Source organism: Biomphalaria glabrata, chromosome 12 (assembly GCF_947242115.1).
Source record: "Biomphalaria glabrata chromosome 12, xgBioGlab47.1, whole genome shotgun sequence".
NCBI lineage: Eukaryota > Metazoa > Mollusca > Gastropoda > Planorbidae > Biomphalaria > Biomphalaria glabrata.
In genome coordinates this window covers 4656375-4663422 of record NC_074722.1, presented here as the reverse complement: position 1 = coordinate 4663422, position 7048 = coordinate 4656375, and the positions used below count along the sequence as shown (strand labels likewise).

The window sequence follows — 7048 nt, the reverse complement described above, 5'->3', positions numbered from 1 at the left end:
GCCTTTAATTTTCCCCAATCTTCAGGCACCCATTGCAGCTGGGTGGACTCGCCCAAAAATCCCTGTCATCCCCAGGATTTGAACCCGGAACCCCGGGTTCAGAAACCAAGCGCTTTACAGCACAGCCACCTTGCCTCTTAATTGCTCGAACTAGTTAATCATATTTCTTAGCCGAAGCAAAAGTTCCTTTTTATTATGTGGGATAAAAAATACCTCACTGAATAGAGTCTAATTTATTTTTGTCCATTGCATGACTGTGTTTTTATCAGCGAAATCGCGTTTCTTCTATAAAATAATCAGCTATCTTGAGGAACTGTCGAGTAAACGATGTCAAATGAGCAACCTTGAATATACAAACACCACAGCTCTGAAGGGGGTTGACAAAACAAATGTCATATTTCTGTCCTTTAAATGATTTCAAGCTTCAGTCCTGATCAAACAACTGATCGTCATTCACATCAATAAGTCCATTCCTTTAGGCACTGTATAACCTACTTGGCAACAGGCCTACAACATTTATGAGTGAGTTAGTGTGTTTTAAACCATAGAATTAATATGAGGAACAGAATATGCTAGTTAGTGTCACATGTGTGTGTGTGTATAATGTCACGCTTGACAACACACAATAACGGCGGACTAGAAGTACGTAAAGTATCCCTAATTTATAGGTCTATATAACTAGTCGACCCACGGCGTAGCATGCGCCGCTATTTTGCTGGCCCAGCCTTAGGCCACTGCAACCTATGCGACCGGAGTGGGCCCCGCTTTTTCATAGGACCCCCTAATTCTAGGTGTTAATTATTAAATTAAACCATTTTATAACTTATTACAGATTTCCCGCGGCATCCTGCTTTACCAAGAGCTCCTGGAAATCTGAAATTGCAAAATATACGAAAAAGCACTGGAAATCTCCGGAAATTATTAAAATCTTTAAAAAACGCATTAAAATCTCCTGAAATATATTGACAAAAATTGTCATTTTGGGATCATTCTATATTCTTGTCTTCATATCACAGTCTGTTGTTGTTGTTGTTGTTTTAATTCTCTCTTTAGGGCCTATCTTTATAACTTTTTTAATTGAAGAAAGTCAACTGGATCATAAAAATTAAAAGTGAATAAAACAAAAATGTGATTAATTTTACTGTGAAAGTCTTCAATAACATTATTCGTTCTATTTTATAGTTGGAAGGAAAAATACAGAGCAATAAAGACCTCGGAGACGGCAGCCATTCGAAGTAGCTTTGAGATCTAGTCTCAGCCAAACAATATGAATGGAATAGGTCACTGACACAAAAATCTTTTCCAATTAGATTTAGAAACTATTTAGGTCAGTGACTGACCTCCTTCACACCAATCATTCACCACAACTGTCGCCAGACAATAATCGTTGATAAATTTCGCCATACAAATCACAAATCGAATCTTAACTGGCAACACCGCTTTTCTCAGAGAACACTGGCCTGCAGACGTCTAGCACAGAGAGCTGGTTCCAAAAGTATTAGGAGAGGAGTGAGATTTACGAATCACATTTAGATCATTTTTATGTTGACCTAATTACAAGAGTCTTAACAAAATGGCAAACGTAGCCTACTTATTCTCTTGGCTTCTTGTAATTAGTACATTGGCTTAGCAACCATGGTGTAAAGAGGTCGTTTTCTTTGTAAAATGTTTAACATGTTTCCGTTGTTCCTTCAGAGTTGAAGATAATTTACTTCCTAGCCCAAACATCCCACAGGACGACGGGGGAATGGCAGCGTGCAGGGTATGAACCCGGGACCATCGACAAGTCCAGCTTATCTCTCTCTCTGTGGTCCCTTCTGGGGCATAGGCCACCGACCAGCTTCCTCAAGGCGTCTCGGTTTTGGGCGATTCTGTCCAGCTGTCCCCACGTCTTGCCCATCTGCTTGGCATCTGCTTCCAAATCGCGGCGCCATGTTCTCCTGGGCCGTCCCTTGTTCTTCTTTCCTTGTGGATTCCATGTTAGGGCTGGCCTTGTTTTGTTGGATGCAGGCTTGATAAGGGTGTGACCTATCCATTTCCAGCGTCTTCGAAGGATGTCTACTTCAATGGGCCGCTGCTTTGCTCTTTGCCACAGTTCCTTATTCCGGATCTTGTCTGGCCAGCGGATCAAAAGAATCTTCCTGAGGCAGGTGTTGTTGAATACTTAGATTAATTGAAGAACAAATAACAAATAAAGTTTTTATTCAATCCTCGGTAATTTCTCAGTTTATGTATTTCTGTAATACTTCTTTTTATTGAGCTTAACACAATTAAGCTCTTCTATTCACCTCCGGCTGTTTTCTACATAAGACAGTAGCCTACGCAAAATGTGTATATACATCTGTTTCCTTATTCCACTCTTTACTAAACACAAATAAACATTGAGTCGGGTACGGGAATTCCCACTGATGCACTGTTCAATAAAAAAAAAACGTAAGCCAAATTTAATTTTATAATGATTGCATTTCAAAAAATAATAACGGTCAAACCAGAGTTTTCACCGTGTAGCCAATTCGGTAGTTATTTCTTCACAAAGATATATATATATATATATATATATATATATATATATATATATATATATATATATATATATATATAATCTTTCAAGGTTCTACGAAAATCGTTGAAGAGTTTTCGAAGTAATATTTTAATTAATTAATTAATTAATACTCTGCCATTTTCAATTATACTGTTCAGAGTCTACTAGCTTCTTCATCTCCATCCGTTAAATTATGTCACCCTCTTGTTGGACACTATTAAAGCAAGAAGATTCATTGACTCCGAGGCGGGCGAAATGATGAGCAGGCGATGGCCTGAAAGTCAATTAAGACCCGTGAACAGCGCCAGGATGCCAGGGAAGGGTCAGGGCGTTTTCAATAGGTGACCTATCTCCGGCCGGACAAAAAGTTTTCACCGGCCAATAAAAGCTAATTATCGATTAACTCCACTTCATCTTTGGGTTGCTGTTGGAAATGCACTGAGGTATTTCCGGGCCCTCATTGCTTTGTGTTCGGCGACCCAATCCCCATTAACCGCTACTGAGTGAATGAGTCTGTCCCTTATATGGTGAAGGCTAGAGTAGAGTATAAATTGTAGCAACACTTCAACAAGTGCATTCTTCGCTTCTCCACGGAGTGGACACAGATCTACAACGGTTCTCAATAGACTTAAATCCTAGGTGCAAATACAAATTGTTCATTGGGATTCATAATTTTATCATTCATAAGGTTAACACCGTTAGTGAATTATCAAATTGTTAATGATGATAATTATGAACTCAATTATAACGAGTAAAAAAATGTTTTAAAATTGTGCATTTTATTCGAAGATTAACTCTTTCTCTCCGTAATTATTTTCCTCGTTACGATAGTATTATTCCTTTTGCTCATTTGTATTTCACTATCCTGTTATGATTAAACTTCAATAACTTTTCTGTTTGTTATATTTGGTATTGAATTATAGGAGAATGCATGCTCATTTAACGCAACACAAATTAAAGTTTATAAATCCAAAATCAATTTAGTTCAATGGGGTCAAATCAACGTTGGCATCGTCAATTAGGAGAGAAAGAGTTAACATATTGATGATCATCACTGATAATTTCTATTACATATTACTAGCCTCTACTACCAGTTTTGTTTCGGTCAGAAAGTTGGTATAGTTTCTTTTGAGTTGCTTTTGATTATTTTAATCCAAATATAAGACTGTTATACTTAGAGGGAAATCCATAAAGAGCAACCTTCTTGGTGTTCCATGTATACAAAATACAAAACGCAAAGTCAAGCATTTTACTAGGCCATATTTTATTTTGCAATAATTCCGCACTCAATAAACAAACTTATACGTTCTTCCGCTTGTAACTCAGTGTAATTGATTGTATTCTTTAGTTGGTAACAGTGATCTTTCAAGATGGTGGCCTCGACATTGTTTAGTTCATCTATTTATTTCAAAATCTCTCCCGATCTTGCACTTTTCATTTTTTCTTACGTTTTTCTTTAGTTTTCATTATGTCGCCACCACATTTCTTTATGTCTCTTTCTCTTCTTTTTTTTTTTTTCCTTTTTTTTTTTTTTAATAATCGCATAATGAAAAGTAAACGGGATCTTAAAAATCAAAGTGTGTATAAAACAAAGCGCAGATAACTGTGAATGACAATCCTCAAAGTTGTTTTATTTTGAACAATAAATACCAGTTTATCCGTCGACTTGTAAATAGACTCATGGAGGTTATGATAACATTAGTTTGGTTGTTAGTTGTTATATTGTCCCATCCCAGGCTTCAATCATAAAAGCATAACAAAAACCTACTACTATAGAAAGTAAAAAAGACAAAACCTTGCCAAAATTAATGACAAGAATGTTTTCATTTTTAATGGATGATCGTGTGAATACTTTTCATAACATATTTTAAGGAAAGCAAAATGTTTTGTTAATGTTACCCTTATCTAACTTTCACATAAAATTTCAAACGCAAGTGAGATTTTTCCTAATTTTTTGAGACATAATTGACTTATATTTATTTTAACATCTTTTTTTAAGTGAATTTAAACTAGTTTATATTTTATTAAAATAATATCTATTGAATCTAAATTGAAATAACGTTGTGATATTATTATTTTTACTATTATACGCAATATTATCCACGGCTTTTAAAAACTAGAACAAGTTTGCCATTTGTTTATAATGGCAACCAATATTTCATCTGTAAATGAAGATACCATTGAAGGTCCGGGTGCGACTGCCCTTGATCTAATCATTGAGAGAAGATTCGGAGGAGTTTTAAGAAAGGCTGGTGATGAAATGTTCTTAAGGAGTATCCCGTTAAGAATGATGGCGGCTATACTCCTGTCCAGGTAAATATGTTTGCTAATTTACAATCACATTGTTTCGTTAATTTAAATTCTAGTCTTGCCGTTATCATTACCATGTTCCACGTGTGAGAACGTTGATAGACTGATTGGAACCAATGAAATCTGCCCGTGTGGAGTGTCACCAGAGAATGCTGAACATGTCCTTCAATACTGATCTCTTTACCAAGCCCTAAAACACCCCTTCTCGAAAGAAATCTATGTGGAGAGCTCCCATATTTGGAAACCACTGCGCAGTTCATCTCATTTATTAGTCTAGTCATCTGAACGCTCCAACGTAAAAATGAGACGAGGAAGGAGAAAAAGAAAAGCCTTGGACTCTACCGAAAGCCCCGACTGCCCCCCATTCCCCCTAGTGCTATTAGAGCATGTAATGGGTTGCCTGAGCCAGCCAGGAAAACCAGTGACTTGGCAGAATTGAGGTCATTGGTTAATATGCATGGCTAAATGTATGACGCGTAGGACGTAATCATCTTCTTTTTTTGAAGCAACGTCTGTATTATATAAGATAAGAAGATAACAGTTTCGATATTGGGAGGCCATATATATAGACTAGGGCTTTGCAAAGCCTGTAGTACAGGCTTCGTGTCAGTGACCACGACAATCTGTGTAGCCCTCACCGAGTTAAGAGTCAATAATTTTTGAGGCCTCATAGATCGCCATGACTTGTTTGAGCATAGACTGATCTATTTACGACGTTTCATTTTGTGTGACATTTTGATTCTCTTATGCAGGATTATACCTGATCGCTGGTTTTGTTTCCTGTGGAGAATGATTGAAAAGAAATCCGTAATTTAAGAATCATGTAAGTCTATTTTTTTTTAATCCACCGACTAATTAATTTTGAAAATGAATGTTCTTAAAGTTTATTTGTAAAACTTTATTTCTAAATCCCACAGGTACGGTGGAATCGCGAGGTTTTCAAAATTTATTTTTTAAGTCCTCAATTAATAATTTATATGATTTTTTGTTTGTTTCTAAGTTGTCTTTCGTGTTCCGAAAATTCCAGGCAGCTATAGCCTATTAATGTGAACCCCTCCACCCCCCGCATTGCTCTACGCCACTGTAGGAGTACGCCTATTTCAACAAGTAGGCCTAACATTCCAAAATAAAGGTCAATCAAAATTACCAATAAGATGATATTTAGGGACCTAATACATACAATGTCCTGACAAATTGTAATATCACTCTCGGATCGCACTCAAAAAGGTCAAGTCCAATGATAAACAAAAGTTTATTCCTTTTGGAGAACTAAAATATATGGTATTGCTATTTAAAAAAATAAATTTTGAGTCATTAAAATAAATTAACTTCTTTAATTTCATTTCCAATCGAGAGTTTATGGTCGGCGCGTTAACAATTGCGAAACCTGCATTTTAACCTTTGATCTGTTTGCTGACCAAACAACAATAAAGTGTAAGCCTATATAGACAAACATAGAGACTAACTCACTAAGTTGAGGACTAAGAGACCTTATTATTAGCACAAAGTAGTTTTTAAAAGTTTTCTAAACTATATAATTTTTTTTTATTCTGTGAATCTAGCCAATGGATTCATGCAAAGTTCCCCATCAAGCTTAGCAACAAGATACAGAACATACCCTAACCCTAACCTTGATCTTCAAGCTTGACTACACAGTTCAGAAGATCTTCGAAGACTTTCATTAAGATTGACCATATAAAGATAAGATAAAATAAAGATTTTGTATTCAGTATGGATTTGTTTCGAGTTTCGGTTGTTTGTCTTTACCAATTACTCATTACTTAAAATTTAATGGCCGTAAATCTTGTAGTCAAGTAAAATGTGTAGCTTCCCTGTATTTACGCCCTCTGTGAACGACCCATGAACAAGATGTGTAAAACCAAAGTTGTCACCCTTTCAGTTAGAAATCTTCTGTCTTAGGAAAAGCTTTTAAGTTGTCACACTGCGATGTAAATTCTTAAAGCTGGAATTGGCGGTGCGGGCTAACACGGTGCCCCTTGAGATGCCCGCTGAAATCAATGTAGCCTATTCATAATTTAGTAAAAAGGTTGCCAGACACATATATCTAATACAGGACAAAAGTGGATAAAAAGAGGACAAGTAGTGCTAAATAAAAGCTATGATAAAAAAAAACTCTTAAACTTTTAATTAATTATTTACATAAAATATAAAGGGGACTAATTCAAGTTATACCGC

General features: G+C 36.1%; 1 long non-coding RNA gene across 1 annotated transcript; it reads left to right on the top strand.

The window, feature by feature from the left end:
* The first annotated feature begins 4673 nt into the window (after positions 1-4673).
* On the top strand, positions 4674-6586 carry LOC129921971 (uncharacterized). The gene is made up of 3 exons (XR_008773895.1): positions 4674-4855; positions 5605-5675; positions 6415-6586. It is a non-coding gene; the product is annotated as an uncharacterized LOC129921971 (long non-coding RNA).
* The last annotated feature ends 462 nt before the right edge of the window (positions 6587-7048 follow it).